Source organism: Ceratotherium simum, chromosome 1 (assembly GCF_057802395.1).
Source record: "Ceratotherium simum simum isolate JZ-2026a chromosome 1, ASM5780239v1, whole genome shotgun sequence".
Lineage (NCBI taxonomy): Eukaryota > Metazoa > Chordata > Mammalia > Perissodactyla > Rhinocerotidae > Ceratotherium > Ceratotherium simum.
This window is the reverse complement of record NC_141900.1, coordinates 2672397-2694719: the sequence shown is the minus strand read 5'-3', so window position 1 is coordinate 2694719 and position 22323 is coordinate 2672397.

The window sequence follows — 22323 nt, the reverse complement described above, 5'->3', positions numbered from 1 at the left end:
CCTCACGCAGCCTTCACTGCAGTTCAGGAGGCGAGCACCTCAATCAACAGATCACACTGCTACTCTACGTCAGTGTGACAATAGATGCATTTACCCAACAGGTTTTTTGACCGCCTACTGCATGCCAGGCACCGCTCTGGACAGTTGAATTAATTGACGAACAATTAAATAGCCAAGAAAAAAACATTTCTGTCTTCATGGAGCTCACCTTCTAGCGAGGGGCAATGCATATGGATATAGAGAACAAGTAAATGATAGGCCACGTGCCCATTAATAGTGCTGTGAAAGCAGAGATCAGAGAAGGGGCTTGGACCCAGCAAGGTGCAGAGAAACAGAAGAGGGTCGGGTCCCTCTAACAAGCTGTCAGGAATGGCTTTCTGGATGAGGCGGCATCTGAGGTGGGCTTTCAAAGAACCTGAATATTTTTAAATGTTTCCAGAGGACTAGAGGGGCCAAAGCATGTCAGCCAGAGAAAAGAGCCCATGAAAGGTGTGTGGCAAAACCCTCCTCTGCTTCAAGACATGCCACCTTCCTTTACAACTCAGGCCCCGAGGCCAGGAAAGAGAAGGGAGGCAGAGAAGCAGCACCGCAGGTGGAAGGGGTGTCCTGCCTCTCACCCCACACGTCCTCCAGGGTCCCATATTTATATTTGCTTTGAAGAGGAAAATTCCTGCTTAATTATTACATTCTGTCTTTGTTTAAGAGGAAAGGGCAGATATCCCTTCCAGATCCCCCTGTGTTCATTGCAGCATTATTCACAAAAGCCAAGACATGGCAGCAAACTAAGTGTCTATGGACGGATTAATGGATGAAGAAACTGGTATACATACACAATGGAATATTATTCAGCCTCAAAAAAGAAAGAAATCCTGCCATTGGCTACAGCGTGAATGGATCTAGAGGGCATTATGTTAAGTGGAATAAGCCAGACACGGAAGGATCAACACTTCATGACACCACTTACACAAATGAGGAATCTGAAATAGTCAAACACACAGGAGCTGAGAGCGGAACGGCAGTTGCCAGGGGCTTGGCAGGCCGTGCTGACCCCAGCACATTGGTGAGCATCTTTCCTTTGGCATGCCCTTTCTGAGATGAGAAGGGCAGTGGACAGGCCCTCTGGGGAGGGAAACGGTCGTGGCCGTGGGTCATGATGTGTCACCTCTACAGTGAAGATGGCGAGGGTGGTGGAAGTGGGGGCTCTCTCCACAGCCAGCTCCATGTGCCAAAACAATCAGGCAAACTGAAAAACACATCCGACCACGTCAGGGTGTGTGGCAGCATGTAGACTAAACACTATGATGATTCGATTTTCAAGTTACAGTTTTCCTAATAGATGTTTTCTCACTGTGTATCTGTGACCAAATTGGAGTACATTTATTTGCTAAAAAGTACATGTTCTTGTTTTAGGAAACACATGACTCTGTTTTACTTTACGTGGATATATGCCTACATATAGTTTTACCTAAAAAGCTACATAAGATGATCCTTCACCAGACATCACACTATGCCGGCGCCCTCCATCCCTGTATCCCTTCGTTCAATGCAGAGGGAGCATGGGCTCCACCGTCCTCAGCTCAGAGGACACAGGAGCTGGGAGAGTGTTCCTGACACTGGAGATGCTCACAGTCTCAGGCTGGTGAGAAGAGCAACTGAATAGATAACTAGAGCAGACTTGTACAGCATGTCACCACAAAGGAGCACCCAGGGCCTGTGTGAGGACCCAGAGGATGGAGACGGAGAGAGAAAGACTCCGTGGGAAGAACGAGCTCCAACGTTGTCAGAAGAGAGAACTGGGAGGACTAGACAGATATGCACACCATTTAAGTGAAAACAGGTTACAGACTGGTGTGTATTTCCCTTTCTCAATTATATGAAAAGCCTGCTTATCTGAGAAAGATGATAATAGCTGTTTTAAGATGTAGGAATTATTGGTTTAACTTTTATTTAATATGGTGAATATTTCAGTTTTAATGTTAAAGAGGAGAACCTCAAATATAAAGGTTGAAAGTAATTAAAATATATGAAGAAGACAAAGAAATTCAGGTGGAATTTGGCTCCTTTCTCAGGACTAAAACAAATCAAGCCACTTTGGTCAAAGAGAATGCAGAACATTCTGTAGAGGCTTTTCAAAATGACTTGTTGTCACCTGGGTTAATATTGATGTCTTTCCGTCCAGAGCTAAAAGCATACTCTAGCACACACTCAGTGCTGTTTCTAGATTACTCTCTAATGTGTGATTCCTCTGAGTATTCAAACCAATTCTCTCAGGTCCCACGAATTAGTGAAGCCAAGGAGGCAGAAAGACACAGCCCCTTCGGTGTGAACGGCTGCCCTCACACCTCCACGAGTTCCTGTCGTGAAAAGCCAGCACCCTTTGAGCTATTCCTGGTCTTGGGAGAGCACAGGATAGCCATGTGTGCAGGCAACATGCAAGCTATAGACCTACTCCGAGTCCTAGACTACCCCTGACTGCCTTGTGCGGCATCACATTGCCATGCCGAGCCTCTGGCCCCACACGTGAAAGTCAGGATGAAATTAATATTCCCACGCTTTCTGTGAAGAGCACTTTTGTAAACCGTGACATGAAACATAAACGTCACTGTGGGTGGTTCCTGAAGTCCTTAACATTTATTGGGTGTGAATGATGTAAAAGCCATCATTTTAAGTAACATCTAGGGACTTGGTCTACTGGACAAAGAGATGTGGATATTAATAATTCTGATAAAAGAGTGATAAGAGCTCTACATGAAGTTGGAAGATCTCGAGGTGGCACCCTGAGGGTGGGATAGGAACAACTGTGGTCATAGATGATGCCCAGGGTTTTCTGGAAATGAGAAACATGAAAATACCCTGAAATGAGAAGTTGAAGGGGTGGTTCAAGAAATGGCAAACCCTGGGACAGAATCTAGAATGTGTGATGGGTGTGGTGAGTGGGGAGGCTGGACAGAGAGACCAGACCCAGCAGGGCTGAGGAGCAAGCCTGGATTTCATCCCACCAGCAATGGGGAGCCACTGAAGGCTTCTCAGGGAAAGCGTGGCTCAGCCTGGCAGGGGAAGGCCAGAAAAGCAGAGTTGGGCTGGCAGCCTGAAGGAAAGCTGTGATCTGCCAGCACTGCCTCCCTGAGTCACTCTTACAGCCATTACACTTGAATGCAAAGAGCCGTCCTATCTTCGTGTTGACATTCTAACTGATTTTCAATGTCATTAGCAAAATCATATAGCCTTGTGTATTTAGGTAACAGGTTTTCCAACTGACCTGAAATGTGGCAGTTTTTCTCAATGTTCCACAGGATAAACTGTTAAGGTCCTAGCTCCAAAATCTGGTTTACTGCAAGCTTCTTTGGAATTTAAAGCTAAAGAGGTTGTGTTCTCAACAGGCTCTATGCACTCACAGTGAGCTGTCGAGGAACAGCGGCCCCCGGCCTGCAGGGGGGGATGCCTGCAGGGCCCCTCCGCTCATCTACCCGCGCTTCCTGCCCAAAGGGGCCATGGCAGAGGGACACATTGGCACTGCCCAAGTAACCTCAGGGGCGTTAGAAGATGCTACTTTTTTAAAAAAGGTGACAATTGATATTTTTTAATAATGCAAATCTGTAGTTGAAAGTGGGTTATTAAAAGAAGACAGCAAGCCCTCACTCAGAATGCCGTCTGAGATGTAACAGGGAAGGTGCCAGACAAAAGCCCCAGTGTCTGTGGGGGTGGCTCCAGCTGGTCAAGTGATTCCCCAAATGTGCAGCCGGAGAGAAAGGACTTCTTTTAGCCTCTCTGTGGCCGAAGCCTCATGGGCCACCTGGTGACCTTCCCCTTCCAGCCACAGGCACCAGGCCAGGAGGGAGGACATCCAACGTGCGGACTGAACCATGAAGAGCAGGTGCTGAGCGTTCTGCCCGCCTGTGCTTATGCTCTCTAGGCCGTCACTCTATAACCACAGTAGCCAGCCTCTTGATAAGGTTCGAATCACAGTCCCGGAGGTTGAGTGAGAACAAATTCCGGCCCTGAGCAGATGGTATTAGAAGGCAGCATGGGTCCCCCAGACGAGGACCGGATACGACAGAGAAGGGGGAGGGGCTGGCGGGCTTCCCAGTGGGAGGATGTGGTCTCGGCCACACGCCCCTGTCCTCTACCACCACCCCACTCACCAACTCCACCTACCTTATTCGCTTTCTCTATGAAAACTCATGAATTCCCTATTTGAATATAGGGAGAAACAGGGCACAAAAGTCGTGCTGTGCGATGCTCCATCCAATCTCACACGTGTTTTCTGTCACTTGCTCTGTGTCAGGCCCGGTGCTGGGTGTGTGATGGGGGGATGCGACTCAGAGTGAGGGAGGTGCCTCCTTGGCTCAGTGGACACTCAGGGTGTGCACACGAGAACACACATGTGCACACAAGGACACACATGCACACACACACACACTTCAATGCTATCCGTAGTTCAGGATAACAAACTTTTAGTCACTGTCATCACCCTCTCCCACGTTTGCACTCCACATGTGGATTTGATGAAGATGTGATGAGCAGGCAGACACGGGAGAGTAAGGTGACCTCAGGGGTGGTGTGTGGTTGGTGCAGCCTGCGGGAGCCGGGCAAATTGGTGTCCAACCAGTGGTGGTGGCACCTCCCCTACGGGAGGACACCAGAAGGAATCTGCTCTCCTGCGTCTGGCACTGGTGAGGCCCTGGATAGGAGGTTCTGTTTTGCTCCAGGGCTGAAATCAGAGATAATACATTTGGACAGTGGGTGATGGGAGGGAACATTGCAGGTTGATAAATGATGGGTTTTCAATAATTAGAACAGTTCTGAAATGGAAGAGACTTCTTCCCAAAGTGAGGAGGTTCCTGCCCTCTTCAGGGCAATTCCCAACAGCAGCCAAAGGGCCACCTGTTGGGAAGAGATTCCAGCGCCAGATGGAGGACAGGTGTCTCCAGGGAGGCTCAGTCCTCCCTTCCCTGTTCCCTTGACCCCTGGGAGCTCACCCAGCCCACCGAGTCTGCAGCAGAAACTGCAAGTAGAGAACCAGGGAACGTTAGAGCAGGACGTGCCTTTGGAAACAATTCATTCATCCATCCCGTTTTACAGATGGGGACACTGAGGTCCCAAGAGGAGAAGGGGTTTGACAAAAGTCAAAGAATAAACAGTATGCAACGAGATCGTAAACATGTATGTTGAAGTCTAAGATACATCGAGAAAAGTGCACCGCTTGTAAACAAGCTGCTCCATACCCACAGATCAAGATACAGAGCGCTAGCTATGTTGCCTCTGTCATGTATCCTTCAGATGCAACCACTATTCAGACTGGCACCCCTAGTCACATCTGACTTTTTGAACTTTAAACAAATGGAATCATGGTGTGATTCTTTTTCTCAACATCACATTTGTGATATTCGTACAATTTATGTGAGGCAGTAATTTGTTATTTTTCATGGGTGTATAGTATTCTATGGTATGACTATAACAAAATACACTCACCTATTAAATTTGCAGACAATAGTTCCTCTTGGTTGGGAGCTAGTGTAACATTCCTAGTGTAAATGTTCTTGTAAAGTCTTTTGGTGATTATTTATATGCATGCTTGTTGATTGTATATCTTGAAATGCAGTAGCGAGCTCAAAGGGTGTGTTCATCTTTAGTAGATACTACAAAAGAGATTTCCAAAGTGGTGGCACTAATTCGTACCCCCCCCCAGCAGTCATGTGCTGCATGATGGCAATACACACCTGGAGGCCTGGGTGGTGGTCCAGGTTCTGCCATGAAGTCATTGTGACCCTTGAGATGCATTTCACTTCTCGGGACCTCTGTTCTTTCATCAGATGTGTGCTAAGGTATCTTCCAGCCTTAACTTTTTTCTGATTTTGGAAGACATATTCTTATATCTGTTTGGGGACTATGTATACATATATTATGAGAAGCATGTTAAAAATCACTGAAGTTGAGAGATCACAAAAGCACTTTTATACTGATGGTACTTACATTAATATTTTGCTTCAAAATGCAAGGTTTTCTGATTATTTAAATTACTCTGAAAATAATGATGGAATTAAAGAGACAATAAAATTGATACAATGAATAGAATAAAAACATACACATTTGTAAAAAAAAAAAAAGCCATTTCTGACAGATATACAAAGAACAAAGTAAAATACCTCATTATGTTTGAGTATTTGAAATGTTGACAATAAGCAATGCTTAAACATGAAACATAATTTTTAATAACTCTTAGGCCGAGTATTGTGATGTCTTTGGGTTAGAAGCCCAGTTTTTCATGACAGAAATGTGTGAAACTGCTCTAAAAGGGTCAACCAGGCCCTCAAGCAAAAAATGTGAGACATTTTTACGTAGTCAATTGAGAATATCCTTACTATCTGCTCTTGAAAGGGGAGGATGAAGGAATTCCCAAATACTGTTGGCAGGACTGTGATACTAACTTCCCCAGCCCCTCCTGGGTTTCATTCCTGACTGTTGGCGGGGAAGCAGACAGCCTTGTGGGGAAACTCACACCAGAATTGAATCTGAGAGGAGTGTAGGATTGTTGTAGACACAAAGAGGGTCGCAAACACTACAGCCAGAGCTTGGTGGGTTGTACATAGATATTCCAACAATCCACCTAATAGAGAAAACAGGAAAAGAGCTAAGAGAGAGATGTGCGTCCATGTTGCAAAACCGACTTGAGTAAATGACAGGAGAACTTGGTTCCAGGACTTTGACAGAATTCTGGGATTTTTAATCACCTTTTTGGGTCAGTTAACTTTGTTCCATTCCACATGTTTTCCCATGAAGCTTTCCAATGAGATTCTTCATAAAGAAAAAGTTCAGAAATTCTTGGCAATAAGAGGCAGTAACGTGTCTGTCTACTTACTCTCCTCCAAGATTGCCACTGAGATGAACAACAGAACGTACAATTTAGAAAAACTTAAAACAGTGCTGGGAACGACCCATCCACATGCCAGAAACTGTGAGGAATCACTGCCAGATAAATTACATTACAGGCCCAATTTAAGGACTTCCAAGAGTGAGTACAAAGCTTCATGAGGAAGCTATTAGGGTAGGTACTAGAAGAACCTCTCTGACATCCCCAAGCTCTGAAGGGCAAAATGGGTGTTTGCAATGGGCCACAAGACAGGAAGGGGGACACACAAGATGCACCCTCTTGTCTCTGTGATCTAGAAGGAATTGGACCCCACAGAGGCACTGGGAAATCTCTGGATCATGGCTGAGTTGTCCCAGCACCATTGAGCAGAGGGAATGGCACATCGGGGCCCTGAGTGGACACCTACAACACTCGGAGAGTATGGATGCTCCATATCGGCTCCCACAGTTATAACCCAGTATTAAACATGCCCGAAGCTGTTTCTGTAATGATGAAAAATGATGGAAAAAAAAACTGCAGTTCGGAGTGACAGTCTTATGAATCTAAAGAAACGCTACCTGCTGAAAATATTTTTCCCAGAAGAGCAGCAAGTTCCTGATTATGTTCTCAGCACGACATTATATTCACCCAATTAGAACAAGCATTCAGGAGGAGGAAATAATAAAAATCAGGAAGCAAAGAGTGAAGTAGAGAAAGACAGGAATGCTAAATCAAAAATAACGACAGAGGCAATACAAAGCTGAATAGATACCGTGAGACATGGAGCTACTAAAATAGAGGACAAACACAAAGAAGTCACATAAATTTTGGAGGAAGATGGATAAACATGTAAGCATAATTCTAGAAAAGCTGTGGAACAAGGAGAATGGATCCAGGAAAGCTATGATGGCTCTCATAATGAGAGCACTGAAGAAATGAAACCAAATTGATAATCAAAGAAATATATAGAAAGTTTTCCTCAGCCAAAGAAAGAGTCAAGCATCAGATATAGGCAAGATTTAATGGGAAAAAGGGACAACCTTGACAGTCCCCCAAAAAGATTTAAGGCGTGTACAGGAAGAAAAAACAAAAAGTCATCTACAAAATATGTACTTGTTTCCTGTTTCATAACACTAAAGTTTATAGTAAAATGGGACATGTTTAACAGAATTTTGAAGATAAACAATTTTAACTCTTAGAATGTTTTTTCTAGGCAAGTTTTCATTCATGAATGAAGACAAAAGAAAGGCATTTTCGGGTATTCATGGCATAGAACATCAATGTATATGCTTCCTGACAATCATTGCCTGAAAATGATCACCAACCAAGCCAAAGGCTAATCATGGCACAGAACTCATAGTAGTGAGCTGTGAAAAAAAATAGGTGGAGAGCATCAAAACTGGGCATTTCTAAGAATCGATATTTGCCATAAATTTTGGTTGAAAATCTAGTGTAAGGAACAAAATAACTCTTGAAAGAGAAGTTAAATAACGTTATAAAAATACAAGTTAATGTGGTAGATTCGATGTGGTAGATTGCATTAGTGGTGTCAGTTCTCCAGCACAATTTCTCCCCATGCTTTCTACCATGCAAAGTTGCAAGCCCACCAACTCTGTGTCCCTGTAATCCCTCAACCTTGGGCTCAGTCATGTGACTAGATATGGCAGAAGAGATACTAGTGGACATGACATAAGCAGTTTTAGAAATTGCTTGTCCCCTCCTGTGCACTGCAGTGACCAGAAGGGTCTGCTTATGCTAGCCTGTTGGTTCCGGGTACAGGATGTGCAGCAGAGCCGCCCTAGGCTTCACCAGCCCTGCTCAGCCAAACCTCAGTTAATCCCTGGCACCATGAGTGAGCCCAGCCAAGACGGATTTAGAATGCAAAAGAAACAAATTGTTACTGTTGTATGCCACTGATTCTTTGTGTTTGTTGCCTAGAAACAGCTAATTGATATATTAGATCAGGGTTTTTCAACCTTAGTACTATTGAGATTTCAGGTGTGATAATTTCAGCTTAACAATACCATCAACCAACAGAATCGAACTGGCATTTATAGAACACTCCCCCTAACAACAGTAGAGTACAGATTCTCTTCAAGTGCTCATGGAACATTCGCCAAGACAGCGGGAGGGAGATCTTTGCAGGGATGGAGCAGTTCTGGATCTCGGTGTTGGTGGTTACACAGATCTACACACGTGATAAAATAGTATAGAGCCACACACGCACATGCACAAATAAGTGCTTGCAAAACTGCTGAGGTCTGAATAAGCTCTGTGGACCACTCTAGTGTCAATGTCCTTGTTTTGATTCTGTACTGTAGTCATGTAAGATGTTATTAACAGGGGAACCGAGTGAAGGGAACAAGGGACCTCTCTGCACTCTCTGCAACTTTCCATGAAGTGAATCTATAATTATTTATAAATAAAAAGTAAAAAGAGACAAACACTGTATGCTTTTAGCTCATATTCCTCCATGCAACCTAATCAAATTTACAACCAGAAGAGTGACCAAGGCAAATGTAACTTTGAGTTACATTTAATACTGAACATAACGCTGGCCTTACTTGAACTAGACTTGACTTAGTGTTAAATGGCTGATTCTGATTAAATTACTGCTCCCCAGCAACAAAGCAGTCTTATACAGAAGCACAAACTTGGTCTTTGAAATTGCAAAGCGGTGCTGCATAATGATATTTTTATCGACATAATCCAGAATATGCCTCCATTTTTATTTGTTCTTTATATATTATCAAAATAAAGAAAACATGAAAAATTAATTTTTAGAAACCTCACAAAATTCTGAGAATAGCTCTGACTCCAATCAGAGAAGCAACTAATGTCAAATCTACCTCAACTGTCTAACCTGTGTATGTTATAATATCCAGATTAGTCTTGTCGGCCTTCACTGATGTCCCAGCCTTTGATAGACTGATATGTAAAAAGAGACAGGAAAATATAATAACATGCAAAAATGCTCACAAGTTAAGAGATAGGATGTTTTTAAGAACAAGATACAAAGCTATGTATATTCACTATAAACCCTATTTCGTTTTCATATGTGTGAGCATTTATGGATCAGAAGATAATAAACTGGTGTATCAGTAGTGGTTTTGACTGAACAGTGTGTGTGAAACACTTTTATATGGCTTTTATGACTTTTCATGGCTTTCTAATGTGTAACAATGAGCATGTATTACTTTAACCCAAGAATCACAATTTTCAAAACAGATTATGTGATGTTTGTTCTTTACGTTGTCCTGGCTGTACACACCACCTTTCCACTCTGGGCTTCCCCAGCCCCCAAGCTTCAGATGCAGTATTCCTGGTTACATTTATTTTGAAAAACATTTCACACTTTCCAGGTGATGAAAATACCCTTGGAATTGGAAAAACATGTAAGCATAGCAGTTGAGCTAAGATTTCCCATCACTGGCAGAAGCAACTATTTCTGGGCGTAGTCTGTCCAAAAAATCTTTAAAACATATATTTTCAGGAGAAAACAAAGCTGTTGTTGAAATGGCAGAGGAGTGGCAGTGTACCTCCTCAAGCCCTAGGTGTGCTGTCAGAACTGAAACTTTCTCCTATAGCTGTAGATTCTGCTGAGCAGACGCCCACAACTTCCATCAACTGCATACGCATTTCTAGTCGTGTTGAATGAGTCCATATGAGAAATTAACCAATTGCACATTTTAATCTAAGAGTATGTTTTGGGTACATTGGAGACTCATGTCAGTAAAGGACGACAACTCCACATAGTTGCCCAAATGCATCCTAAACTATCTGCCAGCGTGTTGGTCACTGTCCCCCATACAGAACTTAGAGCTCTCCAGGACATGTGTTTCTAAAGAATGCTTGTTATGGCACAGCTCTTGTGATTAGCACATGTTTAAGAGGGCACCTACAGTTTAGTGGAAAGAACTCTCGGAGCCAGGCCATCTAAACCACAGGTCTTAGCTGGTGTTTACCCCTGAGAAGTAGGCACAGAAAACCTGCCCAGAGAGGCATCGAGAGAATCCAAGGAGGTGATGGGTGATGTGTGTGAAAAAGCTTAGCGTCAGTTTCATATGGCAATGCCTTTTCCTCTTGAAAACACCAACGATGTAAGAATGTGGGCAAATGATTAAATTTAACTGACATTTATATACACACAATAGTTACTCTATACCTTGAATCAAATGTAAGGTGTAATTTTCTTTTAAATATTTCTCCTAAAATAAATCTACAAAAGTATAAACAGCAATATCAGTAAGAGATTCAGAAATTACTAAGTCACTATGCGACTCAGCTTTTGAAACAGAGCTTTCAGTATCTCCCGCCCTCTGCCTCAACAATTTAACTCATGCTGCAATTCCACACACACATCGCACACGCGCACGGGCTCCTCCAGACCCAGCCCAGGTTTCCCATCTCCTCCCAGCATTCATTCGTTCTCTGTTCCTGTCAGCACAGTCTCCACCCAGCAGGTGCTCTGGGATTCAGCATCGTTTCATTCTCTCATACCCGGTGTGATAAACTTTAGGTCAAAGACTTTCTCTAAGCTTCAGACCTAAAGATGTTAAAACACTGAGATCAATTCTTTGCTCTTTAGAAATGAAAATCATTGTTAGGATTTCTAGTAACAGTAATAATAATAACTTCTTAAATTGAAACAGCAGACCAAACTGCGCCGCTAGCAAAACATATGACAGGGAAAGAATGAGGTAATGAAGAGGGAAATACAAAGATGAAGATGTTTCCTCACGCTTCTTCTGTCTCCTTCATTACGGCAGAGCGTTCCTTCATGAGGGAGGCATTCATTCGGAGGATGTGGCCACGGGAGCCTGAAATGAACACCAGCTCCTGTCCTGGACCAGCTCTGTCTGCTGCTGTGGGTGACTCACCTCATGTCTTTGGGCTTCCAGTTCCTTGTCTGTAAATCAGGAAAGGGGAGACCTGGCCTTGAGGATCTCCACCCCATCCAGAGCTGGCATTGTCGATTCTACTAGCAGAGTTTTGGGGACCCTCACCCAGCACTTGTTCACATCCCTGCCCTCCCATCCAGAACCTGCTCCACGATGTTCCTTTTTCTGCAGCATCCCTGCCCTTCCCACAGCAAACATGCTCCAGCTTGCATACTTCCAGTGCTTCCCACAGGCACAGCTGTGGCATCACTGTCAGCCTCTAAGGTGGGTGTTCTTGTCCCTGTGCTAAAGGAGAGCAACAGAGGCCCCGGGGACTTTCCTTCCCAGGCATCACCTGGCCCCTGAGATGAAAACCACATACTACGTCTAGGGCCACGCCTTCTAGCTCCTCATCACCAGTCACCACCCAACTTCTCATGGCCGTGGCTCCACACTCCAGGGACAGCTCATTCCATGGGCCCCCCGTGCAGTGGCCTTGTCAAAACACCAAGGGCACAGACTGGTTGTCAGCCCTGGAGGCACGGGGTCTTTGGTGCTGAGGTTGGGATCTCGCCTCACTCCCAAGAGTCACTGTGTTTCACACCCCAATTCAAGGCCATGCCAAGCCCTGCTGAGGGTTTGTTCCTTGGAGGGGATCCCTGTTCCCCTGAAAGAGCATGTGGCCCAGACAACATGTGAACTCTGCTGGCGAGTGGCCAGAGCGAGTTCCTAGGAACAAAATTTCCATGACAGTGAGCCGGACAGCAGGAGTGGGGGCAGGAAGAGGCTCGCTAGCGGATGTGTGCCTTCACTGCATCCTCAGCACAGGGCGTCCATCACAGCCCATGGGTGACAGGCAGGGAAACACCCCTGAGAGCCAAGCCTCACAGCTTTGACCCCCAACTCTGTGTGGGCAAGATTTGGAAGAAAAAAATTAGAATCAAAAAACGGAGGGGAGGCTTTAAAACTGGGATACTTTCTGACTTTCTAGAAAATAAACAAATATAATTTATTTTCAAAAACTTAGACAGAATTAATGTGAATAGCCCCAAACAAAATGCTCAGGACTTCTCTTTTTGGTCCCTCAAATCCTTCGTCTCAGTCAGCACAGGCCAACAGGCTACTGCAGGGCCAGTGATTGGAGACCATTTATGTCAAAGTTCTGGCCCTGGAGGCCTGTTCTCAATATTCAGATGGTGTGGCATCCAGATGCTGCCAGCTCTGTCAAATGATTTAAAACAAGAGCAAGCCACACCCATGACTCCTAGATAATGTATCAGGTGAGTAAGCATGATGAGGAGAACGCCCTCATACGTGCAGACACAGCGATGATGGGGCATAAGGCATCACGTTCTAGTCAACTTTACCATGCAACCTTTCTACTCAAAGGTGGGAACATATTTATATCACCAGAAAGTATTCACTCCAAGAAAGCTTTCAACTTAGAACAAAAACTTTGGTCTAGTCAGTAGACTGTACCAGAAACTAAGTTCAAAATGACAATGTTACTCTTATATCATCACTCCTGAAGAAATATGCCTTTTTTTGTTTGTTTGTTTGTTTTTTGTGAGGAAGATCAGTCCTGAGCTAACATCCGTGCTAATCCTCCTTTTTTTTCTGAGGAAGACTGGCTCTGAGCTAACATCTATTGCCAATCCTCCTCCTTTTTTCCCCCCAAAGCCCCAGTAGATAGTCGTATGTCATAGTTGCACATCCTTCTAGTTACTGTATGTGGGATGCGGCCTTAGCATGGCCGGAGAAGTGGTGCGTCGGTGCGCGCCCGGGGTCCAAACCCGGGCCGCCAGTATCGGAGCGCCTGCACTTAACCGCTAAGCCACAGGGCCGGCCCAGAAATACAAATTTTTAATTCATTTACTCACAGTCCACATGATGGGTATAAAATAGTGAGGGAGAAAAGATAATCTAGAGAGGAAGAAACATTTTAAACCATGTAAACCATGTAATTAGGATCTAAGCTAAACTTATGAAGAAAAAAGAAACTGTTGGGACTTTTAGCAAAGAAATATGATTGTATACATAAGCATAGGTGAAGGTATACACTTGTGAGTGAGGGTGTGTGTATGTGTTTATGTGTGTGTGGCTGAGGGCTTTTTACAAGAATTTTATAGTTTTTAAAGACCACTCTGGCCATATGTGGGAATGGATCGGAAGGGGGGAATTCTGGGGTAATGTGGTCAGTGAGGCACTGTCTGCACTTGGGGTACTGAAGTCAAGGGTGACAGCTGCATAGCCCAGGATGGAGGTAGTAGGGGTGAAGTGAGACAGGAGTTGAGCGATACTTAGGAGGAAAATCAACTGGACATGATCACGGCTGGATGTGTGATGTCCTGTGTGCCTCTCAAAACTCTGACTGGAGTAACAGGCACACGGCATGCTATCCGTTGATCAGGAAACCACAGGAAAGAACCACATCTGGGGCATGATGTCATGAGAATGATGATCTAGAGCAGCCTTGGAGAAGTCCTGGTGAGGATGTCCAGTGAATGTTGGCTGGATGTGCCCACATGGGGCTCAGAGGAGGGATACTGGCTCCACACACTCACCCAAAAGTCATTGTCTCCCGATGGTAAGTGAGGCCACCAAAGGGAGGCATGGGAGGGACCTCTTGGGGATCTCAAGTTGGGCAGAGAGGGCCTCAAAGAAGCCCCTGAGAGTAAAAAAAAAAAAAAGCCTGGAGCATGTGCTGTGATAGGAGGAAGTCTAGCCTTGAGGGGAGCTGGAAGATGAAGTAGGACCAGAGCCCAAAAATAACCACTGGATTCCTGAGGTCATTGATGGAAGGGGAGGTATTTCTGTGAAGGGAAATCACCACCAGAGTGCAGTAAGGGAGGGCAATAAGTGGAGGAATCTCATTCTAGAATATTTGACATGAAAGGGGACCAGGAAGTCCTTGGCTTGAGGGAACGTGTATTAGAGTGAGGAGTTCTTTAAGACAGAAGAGGTTTAGAGTGCTCAAAGCCGAAGGGAGGATGGAGATGGAGTAGAAAGAAAAGATAATTGATACCCTAAGATCTGGGCTCAGCCCACACCCCAGACCCTCAAGGAGAGCCCCCAAGAGCAGTTCCTACAAGGAGTCACAAGTGATAATTCTATTTTTGCATGATGCAGCATGGGCAGGGCACCCAAATTTAAAGATTACATCTGTGAACTTTACTAGGCTGAAAATATTCATCACCACTGGGTTTCAAAGATAACCTAATTTCAGAAGGAAACTATTCCCAGACAGCACTGAATTTTACTAAAACCACAGGAAGCTGTCATCCTGTCTTCAAGTCCCACATTGGTCCAGGCTCAGCTCCCTTCCAGTCTGGGTTCACACCACACTTCTGTGTTGGGCTGCACACAAGCGGAAGAAACAGTTGACTCAGCCTTGGACTCTTTCTTCCTGAGATGTCAACAGACAGCACGACCGTGGTCATCCACTCATTTCTCTTCAACAACCGCTTACTGAGCACATGCTGTGAGCCAGGCACTGGTGACGCAAAGTCAGTCAAGATGCGCTGAGTCTGGTGCAAAAAGCCACCCCACGCGGCATTTGGGAGAGCTGGGGCCAGAAGGCATGCTAAACTGACCGGCTCTGTGAACAAGCTATCTGGTGACTCCACTCAGAGCAAAACAAGGCAACTGAGACGTTTATTTCCACCTTGAAACAATAAAAATGCATTATTTGCTGTAAGTTTTTGAAATTGCAAAGCCTTGAAACTGAATCTTAGCATTATCTAACTTCATCAAACGGGGCATTTGAATACCAGATTTCACAAACACTATGTCTGATTTTCAGTTTCTTTACTAAACTTTCCACAGAAAGGCAATGGAGCACAAACATAATTTCTACTGAAAAACCAAGCAGAGCATTATGAGAAAAAAGTTATAAAAAAAAAATTCTTCTGCGGTCAGCCTGGTGGTGTAGCGGTTAAGTTCGCGCGCTCGGCTTCAGCAGCCCAGGGTTTGTGGGTTCGGATCCCGGGTGTTGACCTATGCAATGGCTTATCAGGCCATGCTATGGCAGTGTACCATATAAGGTAGAGGAAGATTGGCACCGATGTTAGCTCAGGGCCAATCTTCCTCAGCAAAAAAGAGGAAGATTGGCAAGAGATGTTAGCTCAGCGCTAATCTTCCTCAAAACAACAAAAAAATCTGCAAAGATCGCATTTTGTTGCAGATTCAGGTAAGTAATTTTTTAAATTAAAACAGAAATTGCTGTCTTTTGACAAAAGTTTTGAAGCATGGAGTAAACCTGAGAATTGACATGTATCTACTATTCTGGATGAGGAAATGCATGTTTTCACAAATGTAGCTTGGCATTATAGAAAAAAGATACTAAATTAAACTAAGGTGGTATAGAATGTTTGCCATTTGAAAGCAACCTCCCTCTGGGCTCCTACTGTGTCTGTGTTGGGGGTGATTCTTTCCTTCTGTTCTTCCTACCTGGTACCTTTGTTGGCACAGACTCCATCCTGCATGGTGCTTTCCCTTCCTTCAAAGCTGTTCTCTTGAAAATACTTCCTTTGGGGCTGGTCCAGTGGCATAGTGGTTAAGTGCCTGAGCTCTGCTTTGGTGTCCCAGAGTCTGCTGTTTCAGATCCCGGGCACAGACCTACTCACCACCCATCAAGCCATGCTGAGGCAGCGTCCTACATAGAGCAACTAGAAGGATGTACAACTACGACATACAACTATCTACTGGGGCTTTAAAAATAAAAAAAAAAAAAAAGAAAGAAAATGCCTCCTTTACCTTCCAGTGTTGCACCAGAATTGGGGAGTACTCCATTCAAAAATGCCTCTTCCCCACCTACAAGGCTGTGGAATGTCTAACAGATAGGACCGTAGGAAGGGCCGGCAGATTCTGACCAGAACATCACGGTGCTGACATGCCAAGGGGCTCCCGGAGAGACCCCAGCCTACCCAGGCCAGCACTCCCCTCTGGACGGGGCGGGAGGTAGAAGAGCTCAGAGACACATTTGTAATGACGTAAGCCACCATTGTAGGTCTGGTCGTTTCCCGTGTTTCAGGACATAATTACTAACAATGCCGCTTGGGGGTAGCTTGACAGAAGTGGCTGCTGGAAGACCGAGCAGGCAGCATGGCCAAGGACTGGTGGCGTTGCCTTCGTTCAGCTCTTGCTGACTCTGCTGGACAGCTAACTGAAGCGTCTCACCCCCGTCACACACAGCGCTCGCTCCTGTGTCTTCTGCATGAGTCTTCCTTACAGCTCACTTGCTCTTCTTTCCACGAATGCCAGGTGACTGGGAGGGTTCATTTTATGTGTCACCTGTGCTGACCACCCAGACGTTTGGCCAAAGATTGTTCTGGCTGTATCTGGGATGGTGTTTCTGGAGGAGATTAACATTTGAATTGGTGGACTGAGTAAAGCAAATGGCCCTCCCCAATATGGTGGGCTTCATCTGATCAGTTGAAGACTGGAATAGAACAAAAAGGCCAAGTAAGAATCGAACTCCTCCTACCTGACTGCTGAGCTGGGACATACATCTTTTCCTGACTACAGACTCAGACTGAAACATTGGCCTTTCTTAGGTCTCGAGCCTGCTGGAGGAGTTGGAACTACACACCGGCTCTCCTGGGTCTCCAGCTTGCTGACTGCAAGTCTTGAGACTTCTCAAGCTTCCGTAATTGCAAGAACCAATTCCTTATAATAAATCTCTATATAGACATATGTTATCTAGATGTATAGATATAGATACACATCCCATTTCTTCTGTTTCTCAGGAGAACTCTGACTAATACAGTGACTTTACAGCATGTCTCCCTCCTCGGAATTGCCCTGAAGTATTAATAGCCCCACGTTACAGATGAGAACCGTGGAGCTCAGAGAGAAGTGACTGGTCCCAAGTGACACTGTGGGTCAGTTAGAGCTGGGACCCCAACCATTCTATGGAATCCCACTCCAGGGCTCTCTCTGATTAGCAGCAATCGTTTCTTTGTCCCCAGGCTCAGGGTTTCTCTGTGAGATCTGAGTGTATAAAGATGAAGTGATGCTCTCCTGTCCAAAATGCCACATCGCAAGTCAGACAACTAGCAACATTGTGTTTGCTTAAAAAAAAGAATTAAAAAAAGCACTCATATTTTCATGCTTACACTTGGGAAGCCCCCTACTAACTTGGCAAGAATAGGATAAAAACATATTCCTTTACCACTCACTCTCACCCTCCGTGGAAGTTGCTTTCTTACAAGACCTGCGTCCTACTGTTTTTTGCTCCCCAAAGCATCACACTGCTGCATGCCTATGAAGAAAGTTCCGTGCGGAAGCATCCACAGCTGTGAATACATCTGGCACATCTCTTACCAAGGCTTTTCCCACATGTTCCTGACTACACAGGCCAGCACTAGCCTCACTCAAGAGGCAGATTTACACCAACTGGGACTTTGGCCCCTGGCGCCAGTGGTGGGAAGGAAGTCATGCTGACCTCCGTGTGTGAGCTGGTATCAAAGATGAAGCACTGGAGAGGAATCCCCCTACCCCAAACTCTTTGTTGGCTTTTTTCAAAGGCACTAACCCTTTGAGAAAAGAATTCAGTTTCTCTCTCTTTTTTCACCTTCAACCTAAACTGCAATTCTTTATAAGTAAACTTGCTTTAAACCACAGAGACTTATGTTAAATCATTTCTTGGAAGAACAAGAACATATACACAGAAGTAGGATGTGTGTCCAGAGTGCCATGTGTGCGTTGGTGCCTGTGGACATGGCCTGCACTTCAGAACGGGGGGACCAAGAGTCTCCATGGGGCTGGGTACAGGCAGGAGATACAATTCACCAACGTTCCTCTGGAAGGATTCCTGCCCACCCATCTCTTCATTCACCAACTCGTGGTGACTGCCACTGCTGGACACCAGCCCGGTTACAGGCCCCGTCCCCCTGGTCCATAACCATCACTCACTTGATGCTTCGCTGCTCGTTATGTCCGTCTGCATCCTCTACCTACCTCAGTTTACTCACACTATGAAGAGTCGATTCACATCAGCCTCTTTCGGAACAGAGGAAACTGAGCCTCAAGGTAACGCAGCCATGCATTCTACTCAACGGTGTTTTTCAAAACAGGGGTCAGTGAAGGAACTTAGTGCACTTGGCAAATTGTTAAAACTGAAAAGGCGAGTAAGCTGCCATGTGTGTTGCTTTGTTGTAGCACCAATGTACACTACCTTTATTGTGAACCTGTTCTAAGGGATGGTGATGCTAAAATCATCAGGGCTCATGATGGTTCCCGCAAAATGGGCAAAACAGGTACCCAATGGTAGCTGGACGCTGACTCCCTGTTAAGAACTCAGGGAGACAGGGTATTTGCTTACAGGAGCCACGTTTTTACCAGAAACATGGTTAAAAGTCCTGGCATGGTTCTGTCATGCACAGAACTAGTGTTTTGTTCTACAGGAAAGTTGAATATATATATATTCTATTTATAGTGAGTATGCAGATAAGTGTGTGTGTCTGTCTACACACACAACATTCCACACCCTCCGGGTGAAGACCACAGGAACACAGCTGTAGCTGATGAGTTGAGTTGACCGCTCTTTGGAGTGAGGGAGAACACACTGAAGACCTGTGCGACGTCTCAGTAAAAAGGTGTGAGAAAGAACCTGTGATAGGACTTGGGCTTGGCTGGGTGATTTGGGGGAAGATCCAAAGGGCAGGGTTTCTGTCAGAAGGGAGGGCAATTCTGTGACTGGATAAAGAAGTAGAAGTCACTCATTCCATAAAAGGAAGATGTTGGTATTTTGTGGGTTGTGGTGATCTCATTTCTGTCTGTGCAGAGACCCAATCATGAAGTCGCCTTACTCTGTCTCATTTTACTGTGGTCTCAGAGTAATCTTGTCTGAGGTTTGGGTTAGAGAGAAAGAGAAAGAGAGATGATAGAGAGAGAGGTGATAGATGGATGGATGGATAGATAGATAGATAGATAGATAGATAGATAGATAGATAGATAAGAGATAGATAGGTAGATGATAGATAGATAGAAAGATAATAGATAGGTAGAAGATAGATAGATAGGTAGATGGATGGATGGATAGATAGATAGATAAGAGACAGATAGGTAGATGACAGACAGATAGAAAGATAGTAGATAGACAGGTAGAAGATAGATAGATATAGATGGATGATAGACAGATATAGATAGATGATAGATATTCAGACAGATATAGATACATACATACATACATACATACATACATACATAATAGAGATAACAGATAGGCAGATAATAGGCAAAAGAGAGACAGTCAGGGCCTCAGTGCTACCCTCTCCAGCCCCAAGGCCGGGCCCTTTCCTGCCTCACTTGACTGACAGTCAAAACACCAGCCCTCTAGGTTCCATGGCCCTAAACGGACAATCCCAAAAATAAAGCTGTGCGCTTCCCAAGTTCTAAACTGTTGAGTGCTTTCTATGGTCATCATGTTAAATATGCAAAGAGTTTTTAAATGACATGGGAAAATGCTTTTGATATAATGTTAAAAACAGGATAAAAAATAGACGCAGATAGCGACACAGCTATAGGTACAAATGTTCACTTTAATCCAGAGAGAAACTTGTAAAATGTCACTTTTGTCCAGACTTGGCCCTGGGCCCTGGTATCACTGAGAAGAGCTGAGTCCCCAGGATGGCCTCTGGGCCCTGACTCCTAACCTCTTTGCTCTCTGCCTGGCTCCCTCGTCTGCCGTGAGCCTCCATGAGCTTCTTCTCCTCTGCCTGGTGCCTTTCCCCGGGACTCCTGCTGGGCCAGCCCCTCACCTGCCAGGGGAGGCCCACCCTGAGCACACTAGGAAACCATACCCTGTACCCCACCCCAGGCACCCAGACTCTATGTGAGTTCTGCTCTGCCCATTCTCCTTCCAACGTACCACATCATCTACCTGCTCTTTATGTTCAACATTATTGTTTTTCTCCCCCTCAAAATTCTAAGTGCAGGAAGGCCATAATCTCTGCCCATCTTGCTCACTGATGATGTCTGAGCCCCTAGAATAGAGCCTGGTATCAGGCAGAAATACATGTATGCTGAACCTGAGCAAATGCATGTAAGAAATACAATGCCATATGGAAGATGATACTGTCTTAGAAGCTGCTATTACCAGGCTGTTAGTTTGATTGTTGATTTTTCTTCTTTATGTACCACTTCGATTTATTTTTCCATATATATAATGTTGGAATTCCATTTGCTCATCAAAAAAATGGAATAATTATCTTCTTACCTATCTCAAGTGCCTTGTTTCATTGAACGACTATATGCATATATATTTAATTAAGATACATAACTTTAAGATAGTGATAAGCAACGCGACTATCCATTGAGTGTTGGGGAGCGGGCTTGTTGGGACAACTGTAGACAGAAGGATTCGAGAAACAGAATCTAGCACTAAGACCTGAAGGAATTGTGTCCTGGGCAGAGAAAATAACTCAGGCAACAAAAGAACCAAAAAGAAGGCTGGGATGAGGGCAACTTCCTCACTTGTTGTTCTGAGTGATCTTCCTCTTCCTGTGGGAAGCCTACACCTCCCTGCCTGATGATTCTGCACCCAATTTGAATGTGCATTGTGTTTCCCCACACTACCAAGGAATTCTCCGACACCAGCTGGGTGTCCTACAATTCAACTCAATTCTGACATATCTACCTGGAGATAGCATCAGATCCACAGGGTAAGGGCTCAGTCCCACAAGACTGCCCCCACCCACGTCAAACTCCAATCTCAAGTTCCAGTTGTCACCTGTGGCTCTGACCAACTGCATATAGATCAGAGGTTCGCACGACCCCCTCCTTGGGTTCAATTAATTTGCCAGAGCAGCTCACAGAACTCAGAGAAACATTTTACTTACTAGATCACCGGTTTATTATAAAAGAATATAACTCAGGAACAGCCAGATAGTGGAGATGCATAGGGCAAGGTATGGGGAAAGAATACGGAGCTTCCACGTCCTCTCCAGGAGCCATGTTCACCCTAATCTCCACATGTTCCTAATCTCCACATGTTCACCACCCTGGAAGCTCTCTAAACCCCATCCTTTTGGGTTTTTATGGAAGCTTCATTATATAAGCATGATTGATTAAATCATTGGCCTTTGGTGATTGATTCAACCTCCAGCCTCTCTCCCCTCCCCAGAGGTCAAAGGGGTGAGAGTGAAAGTTCCAACCCTCTAACCACATGGCTGGTTCCCCTGGCAACCAGCCCTCATCTTTGAGTGAGGTCCAAAAGTCACTTCATTAACATAACAAAAGACACCTTTATCACTCTTATCACAGGGTTCTAGGAGCACTGTGCCAGGAATGGGGAAGAAGACCAAATATATATTTCTTATTATAAATCACAGTTTCACACTGCCTATGGCCTGTTGCTTGCATGCCTGGGTGGGAGGAGACTTCTCCACCCCTTGGATGGTGGACCTTGGACATGGTCATGTGACTGGCTTCCCCAGTGGAACGGGGATGAAGGTTCCATTTGTCATCCCAGGGGAACGATTCAGAGCTACTGTGTGCTTTAACCACTCTCTTCTCCAATGGCTGGGGAAGGCGTGTCCTAAGTAGGGGCTGCCCCTTTGGCCTAGATTCTGGAGGAAAGAGGTTCATGAA